This window comes from Corvus brachyrhynchos, unplaced genomic scaffold (genome assembly GCF_000691975.1).
Source record: "Corvus brachyrhynchos isolate BGI_N302 unplaced genomic scaffold, ASM69197v1 scaffold69, whole genome shotgun sequence".
NCBI lineage: Eukaryota > Metazoa > Chordata > Aves > Passeriformes > Corvidae > Corvus > Corvus brachyrhynchos.
Window position 1 is genome coordinate 1,967,041 of NW_008240228.1, and position 16,498 is coordinate 1,983,538.

At 42.1% G+C, this 16,498-nt stretch overlaps 1 long non-coding RNA gene across 1 annotated transcript in view; it reads right to left on the reverse strand.

The window, feature by feature from the left end:
* Positions 1-16,498, reverse strand: part of LOC108449388 — a 124,949-nt gene that overhangs the window by 5,899 nt on the left and 102,552 nt on the right. The window contains exons 2-5 of the long non-coding RNA XR_001865573.1: positions 15,974-16,060; positions 12,761-12,847; positions 8,970-9,081; positions 6,612-6,836 (exon numbers count right to left, since the gene is read on the reverse strand). This is a non-coding gene — a long non-coding RNA (uncharacterized LOC108449388). The remainder of the gene's footprint in view (positions 1-6,611; positions 6,837-8,969; positions 9,082-12,760; positions 12,848-15,973; positions 16,061-16,498) is intronic.

The following is a 16,498-nucleotide window of genomic DNA, read 5'->3' on the forward strand; positions in this document are numbered from 1 at the left end:
CGCCAGGGCGTTCCCCCCCCCCTCCCACCGGCGGGGCCAGCCTTTGATGCCACACCAGCCTGGCAGAGATGTGAGTGAGCCCTTCTGACAGTGTTAACATCACCACTGGTGCCTGAACTTGAATCCCGAATTTTGCCAGGGCAGTTCTTCCCAAATTTCTGCTAAGAGCTGTACAGTGCAGCTCCTCTGCTGTTTCCCAGCTGCTGATGTGTGTCCATCCCACAGAGTCCCAAAGGAGGGGCCCTGGGGAGTCCTCTGTGCTGACTTGAGGGGACCAAAGGGTCTGATCTTGAATTTAAGGGCTGTTCTACCCTCGGCCAGGATTCAAGCTGATTGTGCAGTTGAACAATCTCTCCTCAGAGAGAGGTGGATCTGAATCCCTTTACTTGCCGCGTTCCGTGAGGTTTATCCTAAAGAAACCAGGTTACAATTGTCCCTGCTCTGCTTAAAGCTTTGTGGAGTAGGTTCAGATGACCAGTTACTGTGAGCTTTTTGCTGGTGCAAATGAGCAATTTGCCAGAAAAACTTCACATGACAAAACTTTTATCCCAAAAGCAATTTCTAGTCATTCTGAATTCAGAGATGTCCGATGACAAAAGGCAAAGGAAGCCATGCAGATTGATGCATGGCTACAAGGGACAGGAAAGTTAGACACTGATATTGAAATATTCAACCTTTAATCAGCAATGCTATATTTCTTATGGGGGAAGGAAATAAAGAAACATACAGCCACGTCAGCCAAATGAAACCAATAGAGAGTAATTAAACTTGCGTTTACCAACACAAATAGCCAGCACAGAAATACCAGTGTATTTTCTTTTCTCAACATCTGTCTGATAAAGACCTTTTGGCTGTAATATTGACATTTTTGTGACTTTTAACTCTTTGGAGTCTCACTTACAATAAAATAAAATAAAATAAAATAAAATAAAATAAAATAAAATAAAATAAAACAAACCCCTACTTTTAAGCATCAAATTCTCTTTACTAAAGCCAGCATTTTACTACTGTGTACTTGGGCATACTGGGCAGCTTATTTTCATTCAGGAAAATAAAATAAAACAAGCTTTCCCAGTAAAAAAACCCTCTCCAGCAGCAGAGGATATGCCGGCACTAGTGTAATTAGAGAGGTCAGGAATCAGGTAACACCACCAACATTGCTTTATCTTTATCAGCTGAAATAAAGAGTTGAGTAAATGCCTTTAAAAAGTTAAAGCTGCTGAGGTTAATGCATTTGGGGTGGTTGAATGTGCTTTATTTGTGTGGTAAATTTATTTGTCAGGTACTGCACAAGCACAACAAACCATGATGTTTACCTGGAATTCATGAATACTCAGTTATGGGCAGCTTTAAGCACCAGACTGAGTTGGGACGCAGTACATGGTAGTGTAATTTGTTGGAATAGACTGGTCTGCTGGAGAAAAATGTTTTGAAAGATTTTACATGTTTGGGGAAAGAGCTGGCAAAGTCTGCAATCCAATTCCCATCATGAGGTAACCTATCATCAAACACTGGCTTCAAAAACAAAATCTGGCAGATCCGAAGTTTACCACATTATGTCTCCCAATCTGCTTTTGTAGCCTTTTCCCTTCCCCAAACGTTGGGGCTGCACTGTGTTTTCCGTGCAATGCTGAGAAAACAGAGCGCTGTGCCAGCGCACTCCTTACTTTTGGTTATTTTTAAATCTCTGCAAAAGCTCCCGCTTTCTTCTGTAGCCAATGCCTCTTGTTTGTGGAAGCAGTTCCAATTTACTTTCTATAAGGAAAAAAAATTCTACTGCCTCGAAAGCACTGCAAGTATCCACATTGTTCTCCTGCATTGTTTTCCTTACAAAAAGGAATTCTTTGGAACCACAGAGGCATTGAGTGGCCTCCACTCACTTTTTTTTAACCCCTCCCAGCTCTCAAATAGTGGCTTTCAAGCAGTGACCTTTCCTTTTCACGAAGGCCACCTTGTTATTTTGGGTTGGATTTCCCTGCCGATTGTTCTGCGTTTCCTCCCTCGTTGCTCTGCGGCGAAGCTGCTGCCGCCGCTCCTGCTCCCGATGGGATAACCAGGGTGAGCACCCTGGGCTCCTCACCCACAGCCCTGCTGCTCCTGGGGGGCTGTGTGTAACCATGGGGAGAGCCAGACCCCTGGCAGCCTTTCCCATCTTCATGTGGATGGCCAAAAAACATCAACTTCTCATAACAGCCACAAATCATAAAATCCTGGCAACAGTGGCCATTAACCACCTTGTACACGTTATAGCCGTCCATCAGATGCTCGGAAATGCAACAGCAGCTCTCTAGAACTGCTCTCATAGGAAGACACACATAAAAACCTGACCTTTCCTAGTTAAACAGCTGATCCACTTCTCTCTGTGGGAATAAACACCGTGTTTGTACTCTGTAGGAGTAATTATTTGTCATCCCTACATTCTCTTTCTTGTAACAAGCTTTTTTTAAAAATATTACAAACTTCTTGGAGGGACGTACAGAACCCATCCCTTTTCACACAGTACCTCTGCAGGACCTGAATTAGTTTGTGTCACTACAAAACACTGAATCCACAAGCAAAAAGCGTGAGACACGTGTAGGATCCAGAGTGAGCCTTGAAATCAGTCAATGTCTCTAATATAATCTTTAAACAAACACCTTGGCTACTTGAAGCAGAGAGGAGCAAAGTCCACCCACTCTGGGATTTTGTTTTTGAGAAAGCCAAGTTAAGCTGTAAAATACAGATTCACTCTGCTGAAGGATCTCATCTCGATTTCTAGATGCTGACACTGAGCCTGGCAACAAGTCCTGTCAAAAATAAACTGGGACATTCTCAAATACACTCAGCAGCAAAACATGTGCATCTTGATTCCTTGAGGACTGCTGCAGGCCTAGGAATCTGGAGCTCTGAGCAGACAGGCTTTGTTTTAGAAACAACATGTTCTGCTGTATTCATAAGAAAATATTCTCAGAAATTCCAACTCACCAGGAATTTGAAAGCTCCTCATTTTGGTTGGATTTTGGGATGTAACCCAAGTGTGAAGAGATGAGGTTTCTTGGGGTCTTGTGAACTTGAAGTGCTCCTTTTCAGCCAAAGTCGATCGTTAGACCCTGCCCTCAACTTGCACATACAAGGCACAGAGACAAGAAGTGGAGTTTCCTAAATACTCATTTATTTTTTGAAGTTGTTTATATTTCAGAGTTCAAATTGAGACAAATTGTGTTCTTTCACCCAAAATATTTGTAAAATTTTTCGCTTCTGTTTCTTTCCCAGTAATAGTTTCCATCTGCAACTGGCTATGTGAAAAACCTCAGTGTCAACATTTTAAGAAATGCTTATCTGTTTTTACATCTGTTTTACAAACTACAGGTAAAGGGGAAAAAAAAGATGATTCTAATATAATCTTTATCTTGTACTTATTTCATTGAGAGGTGTGATAGGAGGCCAAGATCCTGTGCTAGCCAAACTTTAATGCACTACACTAACAGTATAGGTAAAGCCGTAAGTAATTGGAAAAATAATAAAATAAGTGGGAACAAAAAGGAGATAATGACCCCCCACCAATCCTTCAACCTTGGCAAACATCTACTGTGTTCAGAAAACAGAGCGTGAGACAGAAGGAAGGTGACAAAAAGGAGAAAAAACAACGTCTGAAATTTCAAAATGTTTTCGGAGGATCGAAACGAGATGAAAATTTAAATTTAAGGGAAATATTTTGGTGCACCAAATACTTTTTATACAAAAGTCTCTATTTTGCAGGATAAATGTTTGAGACACAAATGTTGGCCATCTGTAACTGCAGCAGTGAGTGAGGCAGCAAGATGGAAAAGGTGTCGTGGCAAATTGCCTTGCCTCCCTCTGGAGCGCTGCATTGCAATGAGCTGGCCCGAGTCCCAGAGGCAGCAATGCCATATTCGTGTTGTGAGAAATGCAAGGTGCTCAGGCCTGGGAAAAGACCTCTTCTTGTGTCCACACTGACTGTTCCAGAACTGCTTCAATGCCACACTTCTCACTGTATCCAGAGTGAAAATTTTCCTCACCTCTATTTCTGCTTATAGACAAATCACTTTTCCTCCTTGTGGGTAATTTGGGCTACAAATACAGTGATGAATATGCTACCTAGTAGTAAAAAGGGAAATAAATATGTATAAGTGACTCTCCCCCTATTCGTGTGGGCCTGTGTGTGCCTGAGCACAGGCAAACATAAACACACACATATCTTATGCCTCCAGAATATTTGTGTGTGTTCAGTGGCTCAGTTCCAGTCCAACTACAAACACCCCTGCTCATTACAGGAAAATGTGTGATGCTTATTTTAAAGCCCTCTGAAATCTCTGAAAACATAAAGGCACCTGCCTCACACAAGACATCTCCCCTGAGCTCGTTTTATCTAGCAGTGTTTGTACTTGAAGTGTACGTGACACTGCTCACTTGAGACACCATTATCCAAAAGTCCTCCAAAGCTCATTCCAAACTAGCTGAGAAAAGTCATCCTTCTTCAATCCCTCTTTTAACCAGTTCTTAACACATCTCCTCAACCCTTCATCGATGCCTCTCCCTGGAACACTTCTGTTCATCCCACTAATGAGAGGCAGATTGATTTCCATCATTTCACCTTCTGTTGCCTTATTGATGCCCTGCCTGCCCAGAGAGAGGACAGTCACCCTGTGGTGGCAGCATCAGAGAAGCTCAGTCAGAGGACACTGATGCTCTGAGTTGCAAGGAAGTGGGGTCTATTCTGATTTACACAAATCCAGTGTCTTTCACCTTAATGATGAGGACTTTTTGAAAGCTAAAGCTAAATTATAAACTGATCAGAGCTTCCCGGCAGCAGCGAGTTTGGTCTTTGTTTCAAAATGAATGGCTGTCTTTACAGAATCTGAGATTATCTGCTAAGTGATTACATACCTACACACATGGCAAAAGATTAGCACCTTCCTGCACCCCCCTGTCAGTGTTATTCTTACGTGCCCAGTCACCTCCACGGGCCCACGCCAGATGTGAGCTTTGAGAAACGCAGCGGTTGAATTACAGGGAAAGTTAAGAAAGTGGTGTGGGGGGCACATCTTTCCAGCAGTTCAAAGACTGTTCAAACAGTTCCGCTTCTTCTGCTTGTCTCTCTTTTTTTTTTTTTTTCCACACTGAGGCTTTAGTGTCTCTCTCTTTTCCCAGGGGTACATGCTAAAGGAAGTTCAAGTGATCATCAGGCTATATCCCATTTCCACGTTATTCCTGCCTCGCTTGAAGAGATGATATATCTGATAGCTTTTAGCTTGGCTCTATCACTCTGAATTTCCCCTCTTTTTCCACTTCACACTTATGATTTGTGATGGGCAAATCTCGAAAGATTAGAAGCTTGGCTTGGATAGGTTTGAAGTTTACATTTCAATTTTCAGAGATCAGGGTCACTGCAACAAGTGTATGAATTATCTGCCTCGGAGTCATGGGATCTGAATGACCAAAGACTTTGGCATACTTCAGGAAGAGGAACAAGCTGATATCTGTATTTCCAGCTAACATAGTTACATTGCCCCAAAGTTAAACAGACCAAGGGGATTTACTGATTTTCAGTGGCATCAGAGGAAATGAGAGCTGAAGGCATCAGAGGGTTGTTTGACTTTGGAGCAGGACTCAAATGCTGTATCCCATGTAAGGGCTTTACCCCTTGGATCCTCTGGCCAGACAAGGGGCAGGGGCAGAGCTGAATGCTGTGAATGCTTTACAGGTGGTGTCCTCTCAGAAAATAAAATGTGTGTACTTCCCAAATGGACCAGTGACACCTATATTTTCCTCTGGGCTGCAGAGTGCACTCTTAGCTCACCCTCCCTACAAGACTGTGTTATTGTTCCTGTGAAAACTCTGATTCTTCACTGACATTTGGCACCACTTTAAAATCAACTTTCCATACAGATAGATCGACTGCAAAATTGGCCTTGACTGTATTTTCTCACTGAGAATGCAGACAGGAGATGAAAATCAAAGTTTAATCCTGTTGCCTGCTGTAGCAAAACACAATACAATGCCTATCTGGAATGTAGCATCTCTCTTTTTATTTATCTATTGTATGTCTCTGTCTGAGACAAGTATGTTCTTGCTCTGTTTCCAAACAGAAGAGCATCACAGAAAACACTTCTGGTGAACAAAACAAATATACCTACTTTTCTTGTAAGGTTTTACATCACCTAAAGAAAATCTGGCTACAGACAACAGAAAGGTCTGACTAAAACTGGGTGGAGGGTTGATGAAATTTTGCTTTGTCAAAAAAGTTCTCCTCAGGGAGCTCAGAGGGTCATAAGCAGGAGACAAAGCAGTTTACAAGTTTTTTAACTCAGTTTTTGCAGACCTGAAGAAGTCTAGCTGTAAGCATTTTGGGCAGGAGCTGGGTAAACATTACTGATATTGGCCACAGGTATCTAAAGTGGCAACACAAAGGGAATAATTTCTCCAGTGCAGGCAAAACAGGTGCTGAGCTCTTTGGAAGGTCTGGCCTGAGAAAGTGGCACAATGAAAAAAAAATGGTTTCCTCAAATGGGTGGTACAAGGCTTGGGGAATGAATGTTTGTGGAGCACTCAGCCCCTGGTATGAAAAGGTGCTGTAGAAGTTCAAAGTGTTATTGTTATGGCATACTTACTCAGCAAGGCAGGGAATATCAAAGGCTTTCTTCTCCCAGCTGGCTCGGCCTTATCTCCAGGAACTGTTGGTGGGTGGTGATTGCTCTCAGGGACTGGTGATGACAGAGCAGTGAAGGCACTCACTTTGCTTGCAGAGCTGCTCTGGGCACTCTCCTGGACCCGCCAAGGCTCCAGTTCCTCCTTGGTGCTTTTTGGTGCGCACACACCTCGTTCCAGAGAAAAGCCTGGAATGAAAACAGAGAGCTCTGACACCTGGCTAATGGAGGCACTCAGGCAAGGGCTTTCACTTGCCACGTCGGGAAATAATTGATACAAATTGCTTCAGACATTCAAGGTTGCCGGTCCTCCTTCCCACAGGTTATTTTTAGGCCTAATTAGGCAGATGAAATGACACCAGAATTAATTTGGGTAGACTCAAATACTTGGGCTCGCTTTTTTTTTTTTTAATGCTTCTCTCCAGATATATGGCAAATGTCTGAATTACAAAAAGCAGATAAAGGGATTTTTTTCTTTCCCCCCTCTTCTACTAAGCGATATTCAAGCACTGAAAGACTTGCTCACTGCAAAACCACTTAGGGCTGATTGCTGGGGAATTTCCTCTCACCACCTTAAACCCAAAGCAAATAACAGAATATGAAATAACACATATTCTTGGCATCAGGCTGGACGAGAGCTCCCCCAGGTCTGTCATAAAGGAAAGGCTACCAACCCACCCATCAGAAGATAAAATACAATTAACCGATTCATTATATAAATATTTTGGGTGGGGAGATATGAATTGGCTTATCTCTATTATTCTTATCATTATTATTAGCTACTGTTTGCTAAGACTGAGTTTTTCAAAGCCTTCTTTTGCGTTAAGGATCCCAAATTCCCATGTTAAATCCCACCCTAAATTTGATGGTGATAGCTTTTGCAAGCTACTGGGGAACACAAGCAGGGGGAGAAATAAGACAGGTGAGATAATATTCATGGCTGTTATTGCCAGAATTTATGGACAAGCTATTCCCGTGCTATTTGAACATAATTCGTACATTTGGGCAAAAGGCAGATCCATAAGTGTTCTCCAGCAAAGCCCCAACCTGTGCAATGTTTTCTCAGAGAAGGAGCTACTGTAACTACCATGGAATATGCAAAACCTGACTGCTGGCCTCTGTGGTTTTTGCACTTTCCCAAACCCTTCCAAAATCAGAAAGCTTCCCAGCTCTCAGGAAGAGGCAAATCATGAACTACCCCAGACTTGCAGGCGCAGAGGCTGCAGATCAGCTGGGTGAAATGTTGGCATTGCCCAAGGCAGCAGGAGTTCTGCCCCTGAGGTCAGCAGGGCAGTGCTCTGCCCTCGTAGGGCGAGCTGGTGAAGAGGTCTGCCTCCCATGCACATTCCTGTGGCTCAGCGTGTGAGGACACGTTGTCAGTGCGGGGCTGACAGCTCCTGTGCAGTGCTCAGCCTGCAGGATGTGCCAGCAATGCCACTCACTTGTGGAGGGAGGAGAGGGGGAGAAGTTGGATTTTGGCTTTTGCAACAGGCAGGGCTCGTAGGATCAGCTGCCACAGCAGGTCTGACGTGCCATGCCTTGATTTCTGCTGAGGCCTCAGTAACCCCAGGCTGATACATGGCGGGAGGTGGTCATGAAAAGGCACCTGATTGTGAGATACAACCATCCCACCCTGGGGAAACGGGGGCTCCACTCTCTGCTGTAAACACAGCACTGGTTCAGAGCATTCCAAATGGAATTGAGTGACAGGCTTCCCTTACTCTTATGGCACAGGCCCAACTTTTCACTGTGCCACGTCATAATTAAGTACAAGAATTTGAGTCTGACTGCAGTTCACCTTCACATAAGCCAAGCTTTAATAAGTATCTGACACTTTGGAAAACTTTCTCCTTATTAGTACCTTTTATGATATCACAAATATACTTCCCCCCTAATCTCTTTCTGAAGGCAACACATACATAATTTTTGGGCTTGAGTTTTTTTCTCACCTGTATCTTCTAAGCATGTCTCAGCACTTGGATGGTTGGTGACAGGGGAGTAATTAATACTTTCTGATAATAAACTAATAAATCTGAGGCAGAAAAACTTAAAATATCACCAGCTGCTCAATATTGAACTGCTCCAAGATGCATTTATTTTAGACAATCCAGGCTGTAACCTTACCTCAAAATACTGGGTCATTATATCTACTACATGAACAAAAGTCCTGATCCATTGAAAAAGTTCTTTTAAGTATGGCTTTTAAACCTGAAGTCTTCATAAGGTGCTTGCCCTATTTCCTCCCCTAAAAGGGTTCATAGTTCCTGTGAATTCCTGCCTCATCACCCACTTCCCTGGTTCATATCTAAGCACCATATTCACCTTCATATCTCCACCTGTGCTTTGCAGTGAATCTCACTGTGGCATCTCTTCCAGCAATCCCAGCTGGTGGTGCTAAGACCCAGTAACAGAAAGATCTTCAGTCTGTAAAAAACTAAAAAAAAATAACAAAACACACCGTTTGTTAATAATACATTTTCAGACACTTGCAGGAAACACTGGCAACTGGTCTCTACCAAGATGATGAGCCATGAGGAAAATACTGAGCTTCCAAAATTACAAAAGTAATACTCTCACAGGCACAACACCAGGGGAGATTTGTCCTCTTTCCTGTCTGTGACACAGATAATGAATTCCTCAAAATCCCTGTCTCTCAGCAGCTTCATAGCAGGACATCCCTGCAAGGTCGTTGTGTGAACACTAAAGGCTGGATCTCACAGACAAAAGTCACTTCCCCATAGTCTTTCAAGAAGTCTTTGTAAAAAGGGACGATGGAAGGGAGAAGGGAAAGGAAGATCTGCTGTAAACATCTGAAAGTTCAAAATTAAAAAGAAAGTTGGAATTTATCTGCAATAGCGTTGTGTTGACACTAGGTATTCATGCATGAAAATTTTCCTGACTTTTGTAATAGAAATTTCTCCAAAGGAGTAAATGCTTTGCTTCAGTCTCATTTTGTCATGCCCATGAACATACCAGAGATGAAAGGTACCTGGCTGAATTTGGGTAAAAATAGATGGGATTTTGAAAAGCGGGAAGAAATGCCTGGGAAAAGTCACCTACATATGGTCTTAATCATGCCAATGGATAACCCCCACATTACCCTTTAAAAGGTCATCTGATAAACATCAACATTGGGCTTTTCTCACAAACCCAACACCTAAAATTGCTTCAGGCTACTGTAATACGGCATGAGAAGTTAAATTAGAAGCATATATTTGGTAATAGCACCTCTGAGAGGGACTCTTCAAAAGCTTGTGCCCCCATTAAAGGATTAGAAGTCCAGCACACATATCAGCAACGACTCTCCATCCAAAGAGAAACAGAACAGGGGACAGAAATCAGCATTTTGTTCTGATTAGCTGCTCTGATTGATGTAATGTCTTAATTACCTTTTTTTTTAAACATTGCTGCAAACCTGCCATTGAGGGAAGTACTATAAAGAATACCACTATGAAGCAGAGCTTTCAAGCTTTCCCTTATCTCTTGTGGGTCTGGTGCTGATCTTTCCAGAATATTTTTTGGTGAGACACACAGAATGAAGCAGTCTCCAAGCAGCTGGTAGTCTTGGGTTCAATTGCTTTCCGGAGCACCCAAAATCCAAGTTACAGACTTGGAGGTAAAGCCATTCAAAAAGAAGAATGGAGTCATTAAATACTTCTGGAAATGTGCTATTTCTGTATGAAACAATGGAAGAGATATTAAAAAAGATGCAGGGATAATTAGAGTCAGCACATTCAAAAGCACTTCCTTTTTATTTGGGCATTTTCTCTTCTGCAAGCAAATCCGTTCAATTTTCCCTGAGTGACAGTATTTTGAGGTTATCTGCCCCAAAGGCAAATAGATCTGATTGTCCAAGAAATAAGGATGAAGGCAAATGGCACATCCTAAAGATTGAAGACTGGCTGAGAAATTGGAGGGTGTAAGATGAAAGAAGTTCTCTGTCTCAAGGTCACTGATGATTTTAGGATGTCTTTAAATGGGGGAGAACACTCCTAACCACAGTTTTTATACTTTTGGTGTTTTCCTCTTGTTCCCGACTCAAAGTGGGTCAAGTTCAGGTTTTCTCTCCGCTTTCCAAATAGAGTCCTGAGTTTTGCTCTGGCACTTGTGGGCTCTAAGAAAGGATAGATGGAAGCAGAATTTTGCTCCCATTTTGAAAGCCTCCTGCAGCCAGTCAGAAAATCCTCTGCACGTGGGCTTTCATGGAATTTCCTATTTATTTCATCCCAAATTCATCTTTTCAGTTCATGAACCAGGAAACAAAATTTCCTCAGTGCTGGCTCTACAACTCTTGCCCAAGAACTGATGATCAGGCTCTGCTCCTTTTCCCAGATTTCAGGGTTTGATTTCTGAGACTGTTGGAGGTAAGCAGGGCATGACAGAAGTGGCCTTGCCCTCTCACAGACACAGTGACTCTGAACTCCTAAATTTTTGTCTCTAAATTCCTAAGTTATCCTCATGGGTTTTCTCCTCTGGACTCATGAGAGCAGTAGAGTAGTTCAATGAAATTTTCTTTCCCAGCTCCCACTGAAGAGGGGACATTTCTGAGCCCATTTTCCCTGGTGTTTCTGTATTTAACAGGTCCTGCCCCCATGGACTCCTAAACAGGAATCCAGAAGCTGGAGCTGTCAAACTGAGCCTTATTAGATACCAAAGGGGCTAATAAAAGAATGGGTGTTTGTTGTATTTCTGGCAGGGATGGTTGCTGAAAAGCCTGGAGAGAAGGATCCCGAGACACTTCAGCTCCCAAGTTCCGATGGATGTATTTCTAGTTGATCAATCTCTGTCTCTGTGGCTGAGCTAACTTCCCACTTCAGGCCTCTGACAGCTGGACAAAGCAGGGTTTGAGCCATGCCTTGCTTTAAGTAAGTGTGGAGAGATGTTTTCAATCTGACCTTGCCAAATCAGGCCTGGGCTTGGGGCGTTTGCTGAGGTCCAGGGAAGATTTTCCCACTGAATGGCAAGTGGCAAAAGCTAATTCTACCCAGAGCAATGTGATGGAGTACTGAAGTGACAAGTGTTTGGGGAGATAGGAATCTACCTTGTGATCTGCAGAGCCTTTAGCTTCATAAAACAGAAGAAAATACTTATATATGCTGATTTGGTAGTGGTGGTGGAGATTGTTAAAAGCTAATTACAAAGTATAATTTTCAGAGACAGAGGAATATATTTAACCACACAGTGGATGTGTTCATGATTATCCTTCTATATTAAAGAGATAAGATTTGGCAAGAGCAAATGTGGGCTTTGTTTGGCTTTTTGCTCTTAAGTTCTCATCTGTTCTTAAAGTCCATCAGATAATGAGATGTAAAAGCACACATACAGCAATAACGTGGTACAGTAATGAACAAAATATAATACCAGACAACAAAAGCAAATCTTCCACATTTAAACACTTCTGTGCATTTTTCCTCTCTACTTTTTTTCTCCTGTCCTTAAGACAATAAAAAACTCCATTCAAATAATAGCAAATTCTCGTCAAGATTTTACCCAGGATTTCCATGCCATACAAAAATAGGTCCCCTCCCTCGCTTGTTACCCTGCTCTCTGTTTCTTCCCTCTAGTCAGAATTCTTGCTGTGCTAAATACTTATGATGTCACTGGCCTTTTCAAGATCACTTTTGACACCTAGGGCATTTTTATTTCATATATTGCTCTAAGTATTTTTACTGTCATCATCAGTGTTGTCTCGAGACAATATTTTGCATGAGTGTATCACATGTTAATGGTAAATACAGCAGCTGATACTTCATAGAGGCAATAATGGGCCTTTTAAGAAACTGCAGAGAATTGCCATTATGCTTTTAAATAGCAACTCTTCCATAATTTGAAAATTAATAATAACAATAATAACAATAACAACAGCAATAACAATAACAACAACAATAATAATAATAATAATAATAATAAAAAAATATTCTCGGGCCTCTACCAAGTGTACCAACTTGTGTCAGAGATGGAGAGAGTAGAATTCACCCTATTCATGTCCTCCTTTCTCCATAGGAGTAGAAAAGGTGTGACAACAAAACATGCTTCAAGACTTGCTCTTGAACCTTCTTTTCAGCTGGCTGTAGCTAATATTTGGGACTAGAAGAGGGCAAGCAGCCAGGCACCTTAGCTTGTATTGCTCTGTACCAGTCTGGCTCCACATTTCTGTATTTCCTGGTAATCTTCAATCAGGCACGAATGCAAAGGGGAGCCTAGAATGAGTAAGAGAAAAATGAGATGTCAAATCTTGCATTTAGAGGATTTAGCAAGGTGCGTAAATAAGTTATGGCATTGATATCCTGACAGATTGCTCAGCCAGGGGACTGGGAATGGAAAATGAAAAGTCTATTGATTAAATAAATTAATTTTTAAATCTAAAAGTGGTTTTAGTAGATTAATAGCCTCTTACACTGAATCCAAATTTTCTCCCCTAGGCAAGCCCTTGACTTACACATATGCTGCAACTTCTCCACCTCAGCCAGTCAAGCCTTTCTGCTTTACACAGGGGGAAGCTGTGACCCTGATTTCAAGAACCACACCGTGTGTCCAAGGCCAGGAATCCCGGATTATCCTACAGAAGTCAGTTCCCGAACTCCCTCCTGGCATATTAAACAGCAACATGTTCAAACAGAGCATTGCAAGGGAAAAGCCAAACTAACCCTTGTTGCTTGAGCACACCCTTTAATGCGTTTCTACCAGCTCCTGTGAGCAGCCTTTCCCGGCACAGTCATCATTTGACTCCCAGAGAACTGGATATTGTAGTGATGTGAGAAACCTGCTGCCCCAGAAAGGCTTTGTTTGCCAGATTTCTGTTGAGGGAGCAAGAAACAGCAGCCCTTTTTGGGGCTTCTCTCTGCAGGAGATAACTCAGACAAGCACTCGGTGGGTGGAAATGTGGGCTCGGCAGATGCGGGTTCCACGTCCGGGTCTGTCGCTGCCCTCCTGCACAACATCAGGCAGGTCATTTCATGCCTCTGTATAGTGCACATAACGATACTGAGCTCCTCTGCAAAGTGCTTTGAGACGCACTGGGAGAAAAATCTGTAACCCCCCCCAAATATTTCATGAATAACAAACTGCAGGGATGATAATATGTGAAACATGTCAGAAAAAAAACCATTTAAAAGCTCAGTGCATGGCAAGTTAACAAAATATTGATGAACTGGAGGCTCAATTCTCATAATTCTCCCTCTCATCTAACAAAATGGCTTTTTGAAGTCTGGACAAGTGAAAATGGGATTACTAATTGCATCTCTAGATGGAAAGATTAGTCACAGGAGCCAGATGGGGGTTTTTTTGGCCCTTGACTGGTTTTCTCTAAGTGGTCAGGGACATTAGTAGGATGTATTAGTGGGAATCACTCAGCAGTACCAGTTCTGTCTGAATCAGAAAAGAAAAAATTAGTCTTCTGCCTGTTGTGAGCTTGATCCTTTTGCATGTTCAACTCTTTCAAACATGGACCAGGCTGATCCTAAATCCACTATGCTGTGTTTAACTCTGGAGTCACTTTTCCTACCTGATGACTTAAGACTTGGGAGTGGGTCTGTCTGCCTGCTCAAACCCGAGGTGGGAGACAAGGCGACTGGTGTGGCGGGATTCTCCACAGCGCCGAGTTATCCCCACAAACACGCAACGCCCGAGTGCTCTGCACCACGGCTTTGTGTGTGATTTGGCTGTGTGGAGGGTGGCTTTCAGAATGCTTTTACATGTGGTTTGGCCATGTTGAGGCTGTTTCACAGCTTGCTTTTACATGTGGTTTGGCTGCAGCCAGGCTGGTTACTGTGAGCCTTTACATGGAGCTTGGCTGTGTTATACTGAGGTCTGCATGTTTGGGATTTTACTACCCCTGCACTAAGACAGTGCAGGTCGTAATGCTGGGGAGCAATTTAGATAAAGTGAGAAGTCAAACCCAGCCTGGCACTGCTTCCTGTAGCACCATAATAAAAATCCTGGAGCACTGTTATGCCCCAGCTTCCTCCACCACAACCAAAGTCCTGCTGCTCCAGCTCCTGAAGTCGAATGTTTTCTGTTTCAGATGCAGGGGATTAGACATAAATCCTTCCCTCCATTTCAGAGGTGGGATCCAAATGGCTTCCAGCCATGTCAGCTGCTCTACCTTTGTGTGGGTTGAATGTATAGTCAATAATATATTACATAAAGAATGTGAGTTATTAAACCTTTTCTTAACCAGCAGTCTACAACCAATATTTCTCCAGGCAGTTTCAGCTGCATATATTTTAAAGTGACAAAACTCCCAGAAATCATTATTCCTGACCCACACAAAACACGCAGGGAAAATTTAATGGGTAACTCTGAGGTATAAACATGGAAGTGTTATTTTGATGCAAAGATTCAGGCATGACTTCTGTCTAACATCAGCTCCTTTTGAAGCATTTGTCTGCAGATTGGCCCTTAAAAACTGTAATAACTTTTGTCTGTGTAATATTAATCAAGTTAATTCCTTTCAGAGAAATGGAATTATTCACTAATTTTTCAGTCTTACTCTTCTCTCCCCTGTACATCCCTGGTTTTCATTGCCTGGATCAAAATCCCCATTACCTGCAATTCTCTTGTTTTATGCTTCAAATGCAAGATGGAACAAAAGCCTTCCATGTTTCCTATCACATAGCTGCCAGTACTGTTCTAATTTTGATTTTCCTTCCTTTTATGTGCAGTAACTTAGGTTTACATGTACACAGGTTTTATATCAATTGTCTCATAACTTGTCTTTTTTTCTGCCTGTCAGGTCTCAAAGGAGATAAGGCTAGGAAGGAAGGTAAAGGGGGAATTACAGTTATAGTGAATTCTCTTCCAAGAATCCACCTAGAGAGACAGATATAATTTCCAGATGCTATTGCAGGACTTAGAAACTTAACAGGGCATTAGGTGTCACTCAAAACTTTTAATCACATACCAGGGACTGAGCTGCAGAAAGAGTCCACCAAGCAGAATACTGTAATAAAGTAGAGCAAATGCTACTCAATGTGCAAGTTGTCTAGAAACAAACATGCTCAGCACATGAAGTAGAAAAGGCAGAACAAAGCCTTTCGCCTTTGCTCGGTTCTTGAAGCAGTAATCTGAGTGAGTCATCAGAAGAAACAAATATTTTCTGAGTGAAAATGCAAAGGAAACACTCCACCCATTAATGCTTTGACACAGAGAGAGCATTTGATATTAACGATTTTTAAATACTTCTCTGTATTCGCTCTTTGTAAATTCTGCCATTTGGTGAAAGCGTTCTGCATCCAGTGCCACTGCTCTGACCTGGATGAGTGCTGCATCTTCCAAGGAAGATGTGTGACTGAGCACAGCATCGTCTGGATGTCACCGTATTTTACCTTTTTCATTTTCCCTCAGCACAGCAAGCTTGGTAGTACCTCCCTTTCCTGAGTTCAGAGTGGGTTTCCAGAATTTCCTCTCCGAGACTGGAAGACAGATGAAAAAATAAGTTTAGAGGAAGGTCTTGCTTTGTTGTTGTTTGCTTGGGGTTACTTTGTTTTGGTGTTGAGGTGGTTTTTTTCTGTGGGTTTCTTTTTTTTTAAACTTTATTTCTGAATTCCATAGATTAAAATTTTTGATGATATAAATACATCTCTTTTTGCTTCAGAAGTGAGATTTTTTTTTTCTGTTAGCATTTATAGAATAATTTAAAATTTCAGGTCAGTTTTCATAAACATAGAAAAAATTCATAATAGAAAGTATTTTCATTGAAATTATGATATGCTCTTAGTAGAAGAGATGCACTTCAGATCACTTTTCTCTCCAAATACTTTTTTTTTTCAGTAGAGTTCATGACTTGCCATGCAATGAGGGGACACTGGAATTTAACAGCTCCATGTTTCATTTATCTTTGTGATCATGCT